The 17,148-nt window shown below is 34.8% G+C and overlaps 1 long non-coding RNA gene across 1 annotated transcript in view; it reads right to left on the bottom strand.

Annotated features, from left to right (window-relative positions):
* LOC125690962 (uncharacterized) overlaps window positions 1-17,148 on the bottom strand; it is a 127,220-nt gene that overhangs the window by 4,879 nt on the left and 105,193 nt on the right. Inside the window, exons 3-6 of the long non-coding RNA XR_007375854.1 lie at window positions 15,452-15,554; window positions 13,829-13,953; window positions 1,876-2,010; window positions 270-332 (exon numbers count right to left, since the gene is read on the bottom strand). This is a non-coding gene — a long non-coding RNA (uncharacterized LOC125690962). The remainder of the gene's footprint in view (window positions 1-269; window positions 333-1,875; window positions 2,011-13,828; window positions 13,954-15,451; window positions 15,555-17,148) is intronic.

Raw genomic sequence — 17,148 nt, 5'->3', positions numbered from 1 at the left:
ATGCATGACTTATTATTTTACCACTAAATTATGACACCATTTGTATGTAAAGTACAACTATAATCATTAGACTGTAATAGTCTAATGTGGAAAAGCTTTTAGAAACAAGGTATTATTTAGACTGAGCCAGCAATACGTGTCATTTTTATGTTCAAAAACAAAACACAAAAGCACAAGCTTATTTCAGGACTATCTTATGTGATGCTGCATGTTCTTTCTGTGCAACTGAATAAATTTTAGGACTTCATTAAGAAAAATATGATTTGTACCTGCCTTGTACCAGAAGACTCCTACTCCCATTATCCAAGTGAAGAATCTACATTTTGTTCCTCCTAAAATAAACACAAAACCAATGTTAATCATGGATTAAAATCTATTGCCTGGCTTAAATAAACCTGTAGACAAACCTAGATGTTAGTTTCTAACCAAGAAAAAAAGGGTATAGCACAAACAGATGCAAGAGCAGGATGTGTTATACAGAGAAAGCTTGAAAGTAAAATTTACCACTCATATCTCCAGAGGAATCTCTCAGTTCTCACTGACTTCATTGGGTGTTGAAAGTTTTCATTCATTTTGGCAGTGAAGTGGTTTTTGTGGAGAGTTTTGAAGTGTTTCATGTGATTTGTTATCTGACATATTTAGTCCTCTGACAAATATAGTCTGAACATTATTTAAAAAAAAAAAAAAAAGTCTGAAGCAAGCACTGAAAGTTAGAATTCACATTTTTCTACCCAAACAATCTCAGATGACATATAATAGATGATAATATACTGCCAAAGTTTTCAAGAAGTCATACAGAAGTCTTTTAAATTTATGTCTCAAATGAGCTCTGAATCTCTCAAAATTCAGCATGAAACACAGCTTTAATGTGGAGGGGAAAAAAAAAAAGAGGGAAATCTTCTGAATATGGAATCCCTATCTATACAGTTGACCTTACATTAATGACCTTGTCATGAAATGGTGGTTTTTCAAAGTTGAAAATACTTAATTCTGGCTTAATTCCCACCATGTCTATTTCCTCACTCATGGAATATCAACAAATTTTTTTTCTTCTCCTAACGGAGATGAAAATTTTCAGCTGTCTACTTCAGTCATGTAACTTTATTCAGTGACCCAGTGTCTTTGTGGAGGCACTGCCTCTGTTTGTCACTGACTTACACCACTCACTTCAGAAAAGCAGTAATATTCAATCTAAGTGTAAACAAGCATGAGTAGATTTATTCAAGTGTCTGCATTGCTGTTATCAGACTTTTATTTCTGTTATGTGAAAGAGATGCAATTCACAAATACAAGCAGAAAGTGTCATTGAATTTGCTCTCGACTATTTAGTCAGAGATTTCATCACACTATTTTTCTTCCGCGTAGCCAAGCAAAATGTTGGACTTCCTCACATTTATTACAAATATGTTCCATAACAATATCCAGCATAACCTTTTCCCTTATTTCTATACACATGCCTATTAAACACAGACATTAATAATGCTCTTCAATTGGACCACAATCAACATTGTTGCTATAAAAATGGAAATTCTGTCTTCAAGAAACATCAAGATAAAGTTGAACCAAGATACATTAACATTTTGGTTCAGACAGAATAACAGTGTAAATTGAAACAAAACTCCTATTGTCTCCATTTATTGTGCATTGGTTTTTCACACTGGATGGACTGAGTGGGCACAAATTAGATTCCATCAATAGAAAATCAAACTGAAAGCTCTGTTCCAGGTGTAAAACAAACAAACAAAAAAGCACAAGCCAATTCGAATCCCCTAATACCACTATAAATATATTGCATAAATGATAGCAACAGTCAGACCAGAAGACAAAACTAAGACTAAAATCTAGTCTAAAGAAAAAGCCCTGAATGGTACATACCATAGATGAAAGTTCTTCAGCTTCATTCTGCTGACATTTTCCCACTGTGAAGAATTACATGCTGATGTAGCCAAGTTTAAAGCCTCCTCACTTTCTGGCCAGCATTTGGATGATTCCAAGATGAGCAATGTATGGCTGTCCAAAATAAATAAATAAATAAATAAATAAATAAATAAATAAATAATAAAAAAATCATACAAAACCCAGCCTAGCCTTACTTTCAGTCTTCAGCAATGATCAGAGTTCAGACCCAAAGAAATAGACTAGGTATTGCTATTTCCTATGAAAAATTTCCAATTTGTAGCTCAGTAAAATCTTGAGCCAGAAAAACTGTATTAGTAAACACAAGAGGAATTTTTTTAGATTCATGCTTCTAGAAAAATGCTTATTTGTTTTTCATAAACCCTAAGTATCCACAACAAGCAAGAGGCTGTAAAAGTTACCTACAAACTATGTGTAAGTTTAAGAATCAACGTGGTTGGTATGTTATGAGACTTACCTGAATTATCTGATCTTCTCCATGCTTTCTATACAAAGAGTAAATAAATATTTTTAGCCTCTTTTCGACCTTTATGTCTCCATTGGCCTCTGCTACATAGATTCTCCAATTTCCCCAGCTGGAATTTCTCAAAACACTAAGAGACACCACAATTAAGAAAATGGAATTATGTTACACCTGACCAGACAGATCCTTTCAGTTCCCAGAGACTTTCTGGATACCAGAATATTTTTTCTGCCATCAGTAAAGGCTGTTATACCACCCTATTTTTAATTACTAACACAGTTTTTACTTCTCAGCTTCCCAGCTTACGATTTCCTCCAGCTTCAGGTTGAATCTGCCACAATTCACAGAAAAGTGTTAACCTTCTACATTGAGGTAAAACTTCAACCTCTGCCAGCTTTTTCAAACCTTTTTTTTTTTCCTTTCTGTCCTTCTATGACAAAATGTATTGACTTCATTAGGACACTCAACCAGAAAGTTGTTTAGGATGAGCATTTCGCAATAGACAAAAGGACAAATACAGTAGGTATAAGGAAATTACATGAAATGTATTTGCACTTCACACATGGATTCAGTTAATACTTCTAAAATGACCATTTTTTCAACATCCCAGAAAATATTCTATGTTGTCAAGAAATGTTGCCACCTTTATTACCTGATTTACTTCCCAGATCATTAATTATTGATCATCTGTTCTCACACTCATTTCAAAGGAACCCACATCAAAAATTGTTTTGTTTTGTTTGTTTCCATTTTGGTGAGAGATGTAAATAGCATTCTCAGTTTAGGGCCTTTTTTAGCCATTCACATAGCACTATCACTAACACCGACTGCTAAGCCACTCTTCAACCATTTCCCAAGGTCAGGCAGGGACTAAAAGGATGTGGAGTGCTGTGTAACCTGTAGGTCTAAAATTTTATCTTGGATGTCTGGGAGAATTTTGTTCTGTGCAGAATTAAGGTTTTTTTTGCATAGAATGAAGTTCTCTCATCAATGAAAAGCTGTGTGTATATGGCTATGGAATGTGCCCAGCCATGTTATGTGTCTAAGTGCTCATTTTGTTCCCCTCCCACTGTCCCCCCCCCAAAAAAGAAAATATTTTAAAAATGTATTTGGCTTCCAATTTGATAAAATTCAAGACACTGAGATAATGAGAATTCTCTCCAGTACATCTCAGGCTGGAAATAGGCATATTATAAAAAATGTCCACAATCTGCTATGATTAGATCTTTATAAACGTGAAAGTCCTGAAGAGTTCTTAGAGAACTGTGAGATTTTAAGACCTGTTTATTCTCTTCCTATCAAAGAGAGTTGTGCCCATAGCCCTGTTTCTCTACTGAAGGTCAAAATATTAAAGAAAAATTGTACTGGTATCTTATAATATCAGGAAGATATTTCTGAAAATAAAAATGAGCAGATACAATATCTCTAAAGAAATAGGTTTCTTCACCAATCTGAATACCTTGTCATGTTTTAGTTCTGAAAAATGCCATGTTGAGATCTTTTTGATCCACTGACATTCTTCTGCTTTATTAATTTTACTTTAGTCTCTTAGACAGATCTTGTCAGAAAAGTTTTACCTCTTGACAGCTGTCTTCTATTTCTCCCATGAAGGCACTTCTAAGATTCAAATAAGCCGTAGGAAGTCTTTATGAAGACATACTATGATTCATCTAACACTTACCTAGAGAGCAGCATGACCCTAATGCACTAATGCATCTCACTTTTAAAACCTCTAAGGCTAATAGCGAAGTGTTAACTCCACATAAGAGATTAACTGACAAGCTACGTGCAGTGAAGAAACAGGTGGGAAGAACCCAGATTTATACCTGGACCTATAGTTAAGCTACAAGAAAATATAAAGCAAAACATTTCCAAAAGCAGATAAACCAATGAAAAACAACAGAGAGACAGTTCGAGTTTTAAAGTTATTTGCACTGATACTTATTCAAGCTATACAGGAAATACATAACACTCTCATCTTCCTGATTGGTATAAGCAGAAATTACAGTCTGATTCTTACTGTCACATATTAGCATCACCGTTACTATTAATTAAGTAAATATATTGTCTTCCTAGTTTTACCAAACATCACTGAAAATGTTAATTTTAATTCCACTTACACCCAGAGATAGTCTATCTGTGTTGATCTGGGAACATTCAAAAGCTATCTGGCAATTAAATTTCAATCGCATTTTGTTCAAAGCTTTAGTTCAGGTAGACAAAAATAAAAACTCTCCACTATAGTGTTTGGTGGAGAAGTAATAATGGATTCACAAATGAAAATATAGATTTACTCATTTCAAATCCTAATGGTCTGCACTTCGCTCATTTTGAAATATATTGGTTCTTGGAATGTACTATTTGAAGATATCTCTTCGTGCCAATATGTTTTGAGATAAATAATAATCCTGCAAATAACTGCTACGTTCTGCTACTGCACATTTAAGTCTACATGCTATGATTACATGAAATAAAATCACCAAACATTACTTAACTACAACCTCTAGCTTTCCATATAAAAGCTGAACCAGGTTTGTGAGATAATGAATTAAAACTTGCTTCGCAAGAGGAGAACATCCCTTGGATATACACTAATATCAGCCCTTCATGTAAAAAATTAAAGCTTCCTGTCACATCAGTTAGCATCTTCATAATCATTCTACGTTTTTGTTAAATGAGTAAAAATGCAGAGGTGAGATCTGCATACATACCTCATCCTACATACATCACATTTCACTCTTAGGATAATTCCAATTCAGCACATGAAATACTTGCTTTGGAAGACACATTAACAATCATCCAGCTCCAATCCCTCTGCCATGGGCAGGACTGCCACCTACCAGATCAAGCTGCCCAGGGCTTCATCCAACCTTGCCTTGAATGCCTCGCAAGCATTGGGCACCTACAGCTTCTGCAGGCAACCTGTTCCAGCATCTTACTGCACTCTTAGTGGTGAGGCAGTTGTTCCTCCTAACATCTAACTTAAATCTCTCTTCTTTTGGGTCAAAAACGTTCCCCCTGGCCCTATCACTTTTAGACTATGTAAAAAAAAAAAATAAATAAATAAAAAAAATTGCCTCCATCTTGCTTATAAGTTCCCTTTAAATACTGAAAAGATAACTAGGAGAAAGATATATTTCTTGCAAGTGATAATAGACTGGGTAGCCTATTTGAAAAACTTAGCAAAGCAAAATTCCAGCACTTTTCAGCAGTGCTTAATTTGCATAAGGCAGAACAGTCTGATCCTGATGTGTGCTGAGCACATCTGTTAAGGTGCTGAAGGCAGTCAATTATAATCAGCCCACCTGCCAAAGCCATTCTTAGTTCTGGTGTAGAAAAGGTTGGCAAAGGTCATGTGAATGCCTTCTTCCAGCCCAGCTGGGGAGTACTTGAACTCATTATTACACCACAAATATGCCAAGTTGTTTCAGCATAGTTACAACAACTACATAACGTAGAGCTCCGTGGTAGCTGTATTTGCCCAGAAGATTAGTGTTAATTCTTCACATCTTCATTTTACACTCTATTATCACATCTTATTTGTAGGATTTAGTCTCCGGATTTATATGTTATCATGCTGTAAGCTTTCAAATAACAAGGATTTCATTACCACTTAAATTGTAACATCAAATTCTTCTCTGTATGTTAGTTGCTTTTACTGAGAATTGTGAAGTATGTTGTAACTAAACAATTTACAATGGGCTGGGTTTGTTTTTTTTTTTTGTTTTTTTTTTTGTTTTTTTTTTCCCCCTTTCTCAAAGTCACTGTTACTTTGGGAAAGCACAACATAAAATGCAAACAAGCTTGGTTACAGTTATAGAAGTACAGATCACAACCTGTTCTGTTTTAACTGCTCAGATATGTGCATTTGTGTAATGTCTATTCTGGTAGCACTATGACTCTGGCAGATGGTAAGTTTTTCACACAGTGCTGTGAGTAAAATTGAGTTTTGCCAAGAGATGGGAAGGAAAATTTGATGGGGAGTGAACTAAAATTCAACTTGTAAGCTCCAGAAGGCAACTGTTATATTTTACCATCTCATATTAATTGCTTAATTACTAGAAATCTCTGATTTAGCACTCTTATCCTAAGGTATCCATTCATATTTACATGGCTTAAAGCATATTATTAAGGTTACCTGATATTTTTTAATACCAGTGCTTTATTTTAACGTAAACCACGAAAATTAGCTGTATTCAGAGCAAAAATACTGTAACCTGACTTGTACAGAAATGTAATAGCCTAATTTTAATCAAACAGACTCATTTCTCTCTGTACTTCAAGTCCACAGCAAAGCTCACCAAGTACATATATCCAGCTATAGCTAACATTGGAGAAAAACATTCCCTTCAAATGATTTCTTCCTCACCATGCCATCAAAACTGCATTATCCACAGCTGCAATATGTTCTCAGATGTAATTCCACAATGAACCTTAGAGAGACTTCAATGAAGTCAATACTTACCTTCTCAGCAGATTAATACCTTCAAAGACCTACCATAATTTAATGTATTTAAGTTGCTTGATATAAAAGATAACAGTAAATTTAGCTTTCTCAAGAAAGAAGAGTAGTCCTTTTTGTGTGATTACACTTGTCCCATGGCAGAGAACAGGAAATAGTGCAAATAACAGCTGTGGTAAAGCTGTAAAAGTTTGATTTCTTTTTAAAATTTATTTATTTTACACACACAAATGCTTTATAAATCTGAACTAATAAAGTCCCCTGCATAGAGGAAAGGCAGCAGCATTATAATTTTATATAAAAAGTCAAGAAGTATAAGGAAAATAGGTTGAATGATATCCCAGACAGTAGGATAGGTCTATGATTCAATATGACTGATTTCCAGACCTTTGCTCCACCACTATTTTCTAGTTAGTGATTTGCAGACTCTAGGGGAGGAGTGGCCTATGAACAAATTCCAACTAACCTATGAAAGAAGACCAAGAAGCACACAATAACACTATTTGATAGAGCAAAATCTCAGCTGCCAAGCCCTATTTTTCAATATTGCCACCACCATTAGCAATACGCTTTCACCAGGGTTGAAGAAGAGTCTGCATGCCATACTCATAAAAATCTGCACCAGCGGAGGTGACCTGCTGTCAACACCAATGAAATTATCTGGCCACCACTTTACTTTGCTCACATCTACTGTTTGGCCTCCATAAGCGCTCAGTAAGTATTGATGTACGTCAGTGGACATTTTTCTGCATGAAGGGATTTAGTGAAACACCTTTGCTTCATCCTCATTTCCATGTCAGACCGCCCCTCTGCTGCCATCTGCCACACAGCAACAAAATGTAATGGAATACTGGAGGGAACATTCAACCTCTGCTGCCTCTAACATTAACATCTGCCTCTGAAGATGTCAACATAATAAGATTGGAGGCATTACTTTTGGAGCAGCTCTTCTATAACTCTCTGTTTAGATTACCATACAGGAATCACTTCCAATAACCACATCAGAACAGTAATTCTACTATTATTCACAACTGCTAAATTGTAATTGCAGTCAATGAGGGATACAGTTATTAAATTTAAGTATGTGATGCTTGCCTGTAGGTGACACTGTCACTTCTGGTGAAGATGCTACTGCATCTCCATTATTAAACGTTATTCTTCCAGAAACATGCCTTTCTCAGAGAAAGCCGCCCATCTTTCATCATAGTTTGTTGCCCACTGTATCAAGAATTAACAGCCCAAAGTAAGAAGATTTAACACCAGTGAGCCAAAGAAGTTATTTGAGACTGTACTGCAGATCCTAAGTGAGAACATACAAGAAATAAGAAACTTGCAGTCTTGTGGAGAGGAGGTCCTTCAGAACCAGAAATTACAGGGAAACAGAATGGCTGCTTATGTCACAGAAACAAGCATCAAAGATTTCAGAAGGAAGCCTATGACTGCTTAACTGAACATCAGACACCAGCATTCAATGGAGAAGGGGGCAAAAGAGCTCCACCTCCTGCATTATTTATAGGTAATCAAAGGACTGCACCCCAGAGATGAATAAAAGTTTTCAGAAAATCTGCTTTCCCTTTTCATGGTGAGAGCCACTGCATTAACATGATACATGCTCTCTCTGGTTCTGCTTTCTGTTGCAATGCTCTAGTTGGACAAACAAAATAAAAAATAGGAAGCCAGTTATTTGAATTTCTCTTCTTAGCAAACTAACTATATTTAGTGCTCACAAACTAAAGAATAAAAGTAGAATACAAATTAACACACAATATTTCTACCAGGTAGCACATATCACATTTCCTATAATTATCATTCATATGATCCAGCCAAGACCATTTATTTTGCATAGATAGACTGTAATCTCTATAATGTAAATCTTCAGAGAGAATCTAATGCACACAAATAATAATACCCTTTTCTCATATAATAAATGACAAGTTTGTATTTTATTTGTAAGCCAGATAACTATTTTTGAGACATCTAATTCTTCTAAAAGTTGGCAGTTACATGATTTCTCAGTGAATATTAAATATGATCAATTAATTACAACTACATAAAATAATATAGCCTGAAACAATACACATTATCAACTATACAGCATGACAGTATGCATTTATAATTCCTTATTTTCTGGGACTGAGTTTCTTCTTCTCACACAGGTGTCTCCAGTTTAGTTTTTTTTTTTTTTTTTCCAAAGCACAACTACTTTTCAGTTTTTCTTCACGTGCTGCTGAAAGCAATTCTACTTATTTAGATAAGAGACACGGGTCCATTTCTAAGAATTAGAGTTCAGGAATCTTGACCTGTCTTGGACACAGCATACATGGTGTCATTGAGACTAACTAGAAAGCATTAAATAAAACTCTTCCACAACACAGCTTTCAGTCTGGACTACTGATTTTTGCAAATCTCCTGATGTGCTGCATCTTTACTAACGGAACATAGCTGTAACAATGACTCATTTAGAGTAACGAAACAACAGAGATTTATTTTTTGTTGAATGCATTATCTCTGTTTCTGTTGAACCTTCTACACTTTTTTCACTAGCTTATATTTTTCATGTAGGAAAGTAGGGTGATTTCCTTACTAACATGCATCCTACATGCATGACGAGCTGCACACTCCTCTGGTTTGCAGCAAAGAATGCAGCAAATAAAGGTAGTAAGAGAAGCATTTCTGTCATGTCTAAAAAGCCCCTACTGCTAACAGCTGATTGTACACCATCTTCCATGCATATCCTGCAGATACTGTGTCATATTTTGTTTTTGTATATAAGAAAATATTGCACATATGTTATGTAGGAAATATGCTACGCTGGAGTCCAAAATTACTAACTTTCTCTTATCCATTCTTTACCCCCAAAAGTTCAGGATCTCTTACCAAAATCAATCTAACAGAAACATGGAATTCACAAGGTGTCATTTTGATCACCTGTTTTCGTTAGACTTAAGGATTCTATTTTAAATATACGCGGTTGGGTTTTTTTGCTTGTTTTTTACACCCCTTCCACTCATGGTTAATTCCTCAGCATAGAAGAATGATTTAATACTGACCTAGAACAACATTTTTAACTTGAATTATTTTAACTAACAAGAAATCTTCTCATGGGTTTAAATAACTATTTGATTTGTGACCTAATCATATGCTCACACCTATTTTAGATTAACAAAGACATATTTAATACATCTTAGCCTCCTTACAAACCTATCCTCCAATTCTCCCTAATCATATTAGCCACTGATTACATTTATATCAAATTAATTAATCTTTAACAAATACGCATAATGAATTATGTTCTAGTAAAGAGGTGACAATATTAACTTGAATTGGATGGGTATGCTGACTCTTTGTTGTAGATCTGTTTTCCTGTTTTCATTTTTAAGCAAGTTTTATATAAGCTATCTGGAGTCTGACAGCTCCCAGTATTCAATATGGGAAAGATTTACAGAACAGCATCAGATGCAAATTCACTTCAGGTACTAAACTACAAATTCACATCTGATGTCAATTACACTGCTGTTTTTTTTATGCTGGCAAAAGTCTGGGAAGAGACTATCATTTAACTGAGCACAGAACTCCGTCATTATTATTAAAAAAAATAGTGCTAGGAGTGAGTTTTCCAAACTTCCCCTATCAAATCTGTACTCCTCAATGTTTTCATGTTTCCAAGAAACAAGACCACATAAAGTTAGTTAATTTAAAGCACAACTCTATTTTGCTTTATATAGCCATTAAAATGCTAAAATAATGTACATCCAGTGTGCATTTTCAAAACCATATTTGATGAAATAGGCTTCCAGCCAGTTCTCCCTTTTTTAATCTTTTTTTTCCTACTAAGAATTTTAATCTACAAGAACATTTTACACTCACACAAACCTACAGATATAGGTAATATTCTAATAATCACCCAAGGAAGACTGAGATTTAATTTTATTCTTTAACTTATGATTGGAAAAAGTAATTCCAGATGAAATGCAATTAGACAACAACATACACAACAGTATTTATGAATTTATGGGTCAAGTATCTGGAACTTTTAATCTGGAACACTTGTCTGGAAAAAGTATAAGTAACAGTTGTAATTCAGGATCATTTTCAGTGAGTTTTAAAAAGATGATTTAAGTCTTTCAAAAGACATAATAACCATTTTCCAGTTAATGATGGATAAGTTTCCTAACTACAAATAATTCACTAATCCACAATCAGTTCTACAGAATTTATGCTTTTTGTAATGTTTCTCTCTCTCTGTGGTAAGATGTGTTGCATTTCTGATATTATAAGGGATTCTTAGCATTAACTTTTTTACCTCAAAACTTTTTTCTTTATCTACCGGTTAAATCAAACATCACCAACAGTAGTCTCATTTGATCAAAGCTGAATCTCTAGCTATTTCATTTTTTTCTTAATTTAAGAATCAGGGTTTTGCAAGATAATATTTTAGAGCAGCCAGTAAGCAGGTTAATGGCTTAGCATACATAACACCTTCATAAGTAGGGCAAAATCAAAGTAATGAAAAGACTTCATGTTTCTGTTCTCTCTCTCTGTTTTAAGGATGCCTGGAAGACAAAGAGAGAGACTGAAATTTCCGTAGAGTGGCCTTTGTTATCCTAGTGCAAGTGCCTGTACTGATGAGATGAAGCTGAAGGTGCCCAGAACATAGCAACACTCCAACATACAGTTCTAATAACAGATAAAAGAAAGACAATATAAAGCCACATATGCATGAAGAATAAAGAGCAAACATGGAATATAATCTTTAAGTGATAACAAGCTCATGGAATTTATGCTGGCCCCTCTTCTGCTGGAAAATACTTCTTGCAACCAAAGACAGACAGGAGCTCAAGATTACAATTACTTCATGATATTTATACATGGCTAAAACAAACAGAAGCAGTTGCTCTGACATCACAGAAGATGTTAACAAATATATTCAAAATACACAAACATGAATTTTGAAATCTGAAAAGCAGCAGAACAATGAAAAGACTGAGGTTTTATAGTGTGTCGTGGTTCTATGTTTTTTGTTTTTTTGGGTTTCAGTATTCCACATCAAAACATCATGTAGTGTACGGGGCATTGAAGTGTTAATGCCCCAATCCCAGGTTCCTATCCCTGTACATTACAGCAGTCATGGGATCTGGCCCTTCTGGGTGGGGGGGGGCGCTCTCTTGCTGCCTTGCAGTGGGTGCTGGAGGTGCTTTCCTAGCCGTTCCAAGCTTTTCAGGTTTGACTCGGTCCTGGGAATTCTCTCTCTCTCATCTTGTCTGATTTATTAATCCCAATTTCAATTAAATTGTATTATATTGTGTCATCTTGTATTCCGATATTATAGTAAATAAGTTTTCCTCCATAGATTGTTGCCGCTGTTCTTTTCCTCCCTTCCTTTCTTCCCATTTTTGTGGCACTGGGGTGGGGGGGAGGGCAGAGGCCTGTTGCCCCTGTCACAGACGTAGATTGATCTGATCAACTCCGTGACAATAGTGCTTTAGAGAAACTTTCCTGGAGATTAATTCTTAGGTTTAACCTAGGTAAATTTAGTATGTGAGCTGAGCACCTGGGATGAACTGAGGCTTTTAACCAGCATCCAAAATTCCTGTGAATCTCAGAGAAGGATTTGAAAAATATTCAGTACGAAAGTTATTAAAAAAATACTTTGCTAACTGAGTAATAAAACCAGTAAGAGAGTTTCAATGAATACAGAAAGGGGTACATTTGAAGCTTTCACCATCATAGGAAATTCAACAAATACAGACTAAATACAGTGTATGTTCAATTATGTTACAAGCTAAGTTCTAAAGGCCTGAAGTTTCAATCCTAAAGTTAGGTAGCAAATTATAAAGACTACTTGTGAAACATCTGAAACTGATTTTAAGATTGTGCCATGAATATACTTCACCCAATTTTTACAATTGAATAAAAAAGCATTTTGATAATCACATCAAACTTATTAAAAAAAATGCAAGTTCAAAAGAAAAAGAATCTAGTTCACTACCAAGCATTTGATACTTGACAATCACTGCATGAGAAATACCATTCCAAAAACAACTAACAACAGTTTGAATGTTGGCTAGGTTAGAAGTGTATATCCTGAAGTTCTGAGAGGACTAAAGCATTCTCTTCAGTTGCAGGAGAATATTTGAACACCAGACAAGCTGAACAGTAACATATGCAGTTAAACCTGGTGGAATAATGAAGTGTATGAACTATAGCCACATGGAGACCAATAAGAAAAATTTGTTCTATTAAGCACTTAGGATGTTGAGCCACTAAGTATGCTAATTACTCCCCAGTGTATGGTAGACTGAAGTGAATGGTTTAGCTAAAATTACCCAGCATCTGTTACGTGCCAATGACAGTTTTTATCATCTTTCTTAACTGAGAACAGCATCATCACATGTGCCAGACTGTATGAAGCAACTCAGAATTATTTCAGTCTTCCTTCTATGCATGGTTATATTTTCAGCTTCACAACATATTATAAAATGGTAATGTTCATGATTCTAACAGTATAGAAGATTTGAACCACATAGTTCAAAATGCTTAAAGCACTTTATCTACACTAAACAGAAATGGAAAACAGTAGATAGGCAAAAAACGTATAATCATAACCTGCAAAAGAACTTGATAATTTTAAGCTCATCTTTTTGCTGCTTGTTTTTGCAGGAAGTATCAACACATTCATTCAGAGTAGCTGAGCAACTGCTTATGATACAAGAAAGACCCTTTATGTTAGGTCCACACTTAGACCAACTGGGAATACATATCCAAGCTGAACTAGAAGTTCAGTCACAATGGTTTTCTGACAGTTGTATGAGTAAATCCAAAGATCTCATGGTCTTCAGCAAGTACAAAATGCGGTTTCTCTGGATGTATCTTGAAAGGATACCCGTCTGGAAATATTTTTACTTAATAGTAGTAATTGAATTACAAACACCAAATTTCAAACCTGATCAGAGCAAACATTCAGAAAAAGTAGTATATCCACAAACCTTGTAACGATTGAGATCGCACTGTAGCCTCAGTTTCATTCTCAACATTTTTCTTCTAGCACTTCTAGGTCTGCTCCAGAAGCTGAACCATCTGACAAGTCCATTTCCCAAAAGTGGTATAAATTCTACATAAATCAAGAGAAAATAAACAATGAAAAAAGGCTTTCTATGGAGGATTCCTCCTGAGAAGGTTTAAGATGTTTTCAAAAGACATATTAATAAACTTCATCTATCTTGTTTTTTAAAAAACAGTATCGCAGGGCAAGTACTGAGGTTTATATTTGCTTCTTCAAAATGGGCCATCAGTATAGCGGCGTTAGTCTCTGTTCATACCTTCTCTATTTCCAATCTGGAAATGTTCTGGAGAAAAGAACGTATTATTTTCCAAAGGGAGAAGAAAAATTGCAAGTGCAAAGTTAAGCATAACCCACCCTCCAGGACCACTAAGGGAATCCAATAGGGGGAAAGGAGACGCACACAACATGGGGTGTTTGGACATGATCATATGGAGTAGGGACAAAATCAAGTGTATTTGATCAGACCAAACAGAGATAGAGCAACACTGACATTTGACCTGGTTTAACATTAACTGGAAGTAAGATGTTCATATACGAACTTTCAGATCTCACAGCCAAAGTTCACAACACTTTTTAAATGGAAAATTTCCTTAATACTTTTTTCATCAAATACAAACAAGGGAGACACGATGCTGGAATTGTCAATATTAAAATAATTATGAACAATCTACAAGACTGGGTCTGGTGACAGAGGAATTTGTATGCTTTTTTTCTTTTCCATTTTTCTCCAATGACACATACAAAAGTTTTAATTTCTATTCTGAATACTGAATATTTTGTACTAAGTTATTATAGTGATTTTAGAAAAATTCCCTCAAAAATGATTTGTTTTCCATATTCAAATGAATCACACATCTATCTTCATCTTTAATGAGGCTTCAAGATGTTTACAAAAGTACAAGAAGTATAATCTGGATGTCCAAATTTTAAGATGCTCAGATAAAATCATTATGATAGCTAGTTATGTAAACAAAAAGCGTGGCTGCACATGAATAATTACCATTTTCTGAAAATAAATTTTGAGAGTTTTTACAGTTTAAAAAGTGGAAAACAAGATTTCAAAAGAATTTTATCTCTGTAAATGTAATCTTCAGTAGAACTACCCGAGAATTAAATGAGAGACTAAAACTTTAGTTTTTAATTTCTTCTACGTCTTTTATGCAAGGATAGAGTTTAAGTCTGTAGAAAAGCATTTTTTATCGGCAACAAGAACCTGGCTTAGTAAGGTCAAATCTGCAGTTGCCAGTTTTGTCTGCAGTTTTTTTTCTTTTCTTAAATAATGCATGCTGCTTTCCTAAAACTCCTCCAACTGTACAATACACCTGTTCACAAGCAATTGAAGTTGAAAATTTCATCTCACATCTTGTTCATTCCAAACTACTCTCTGGTGGAAAGAAAAAAAAAGTTCTTGACTTTAATACTGAATTTAGCCCAAGTGGATGGATGCCATTCCAAATCAGTGCAACAAGCATAACGCCAATTATCAAAAGTATCAGTAAGGGAAAAGGAGAATAAATATAATTTATAATTATCCCAATAAACTCACCTATGTTCAGGGATCATTTAATTAACCACCATTCAAATCATGTTTCATTTCATTCATTTTGTGATAGGCTGTGCTGAGAAAACACTGGTCTAGTACTCAGCCTCTTAAAAAAAAAAAGAAAGAATGCTTTAGAATTCTTTACATTATTTAACAAAACATGATGTAAAATCATAGTTCATTATTTTCATTATTTTCTACTGCCAGACACCAATAATATTGTCAACACATAAAATGAAGAAAAACTTGAAAAGCCAAAATAATTTTTTTGCTATCTCAAAGTCTTTTAAAAACATTTTATATTACTTCTATTAAAATTATTTTCTTACCATGCATATACACAGAACATTACAGCAACTTTCCTTAAGTTTTTAAATCAAAATCATAAATATGTAAACAGCAACCAAACTGAGAGCAATGTAGTTTTGTGCCATACTCTACTGTGTATTTCTTCTCTACTTTTTATTATTCAGATGCTTTTTATTACTCAGCTAGCAAATGAAATAATAAAGTTTTTTTTCACGTCTATCCATCTATCTATCTATCCCCCTGCCCTAAGCTTAGAGAGTAATACGGCTTTTTCCTCTAAACAATACAAAACAATGTAATTAAAGTGTGTATGAATGCATATAACGTGCTATTAGTTGTTTTGGCTAGTAATGGAAACAATACTGCATACTACCTCCAATTCCTGTTCATTCTTTACTAGGTCTACCAACAACCAACACATGCCCTACAGTCATGATAATACACCTTCTGTATTTACCACCAAGGTTAAACAATAAATATAAAACATTATTTTCATTGACATTTCTTTTAGGAACTGGAAATCACAAACCATACAATTCCGAGTGCCTTACACATTTTCACATTTGAAGAAACAGCACTGTGTTGGTCAGTTTAGGCCTAAAATATTATGATGTAATATGTTTACTTACTAAAAAAATAAAATTACTAGACCACTAAAACGGGAATTCATATCCTTACATAAAGAAAAACACTGTCTTCTTCTAAATCCAAGTCTGTTTAACACTGATCTAGAAAAAAAAATACATTAACCATGGTTATTTTCCATGTCAAAGAAGCACCAAGAACTCCAATAGCATCCAATATTTTCACTAAATTATTCAGCTCTAAGAGTCTCAATCCCATCTATTCAAGTGAGTGTGAGATGAAAAGAAAATCTCCGAAAGAGATGAAAATTATGACCAAGAAAGCTTATGATATCCTGAGATGTATTAAAAAAGAGGTCAACAGGTCAAGGGAGGTGATGCTTCCCCTCTATTCTGCCCTGATGAGGCCACATCTGGAGTACTATGTCCTATGTCTAGACTGGGATTACTTAGTCTGGAGAAGACAGAGGAAGTTTTATCAGAACTTAAAAATATCTAAAGGACAGGTGTCAAGCGGATGAAGCCAGGCTTTTTACATCCATGCCCAGCAACAGAACAAAGGGCAATGGGCACAAACTGGAAGAGGAAATTGTACAGAAACATGAGGAAAAAAATCTTTGCTCTGAGTGTGAAGAGCACTGTAACAGGCTGACTGGATGATTTCCTGTGTTACCTACTGTAGGGAACCTGTTTTTGCAGGGGGTTGGACTAGATGATATCCAGTTTCCATCCAACTCCTACAACTGTGTGATTCTGTGGAAACTAACAACTTAGGTCAGAATACTTCCTCTGAGAAACAATCAGGTA

This window comes from Lagopus muta, chromosome 3, assembly GCF_023343835.1.
Source record: "Lagopus muta isolate bLagMut1 chromosome 3, bLagMut1 primary, whole genome shotgun sequence".
In the NCBI taxonomy this organism is placed as follows: domain Eukaryota; kingdom Metazoa; phylum Chordata; class Aves; order Galliformes; family Phasianidae; genus Lagopus; species Lagopus muta.
Note: the sequence above shows the minus strand (reverse complement) of the source record. Positions and strands in the feature narration are given on the sequence as shown.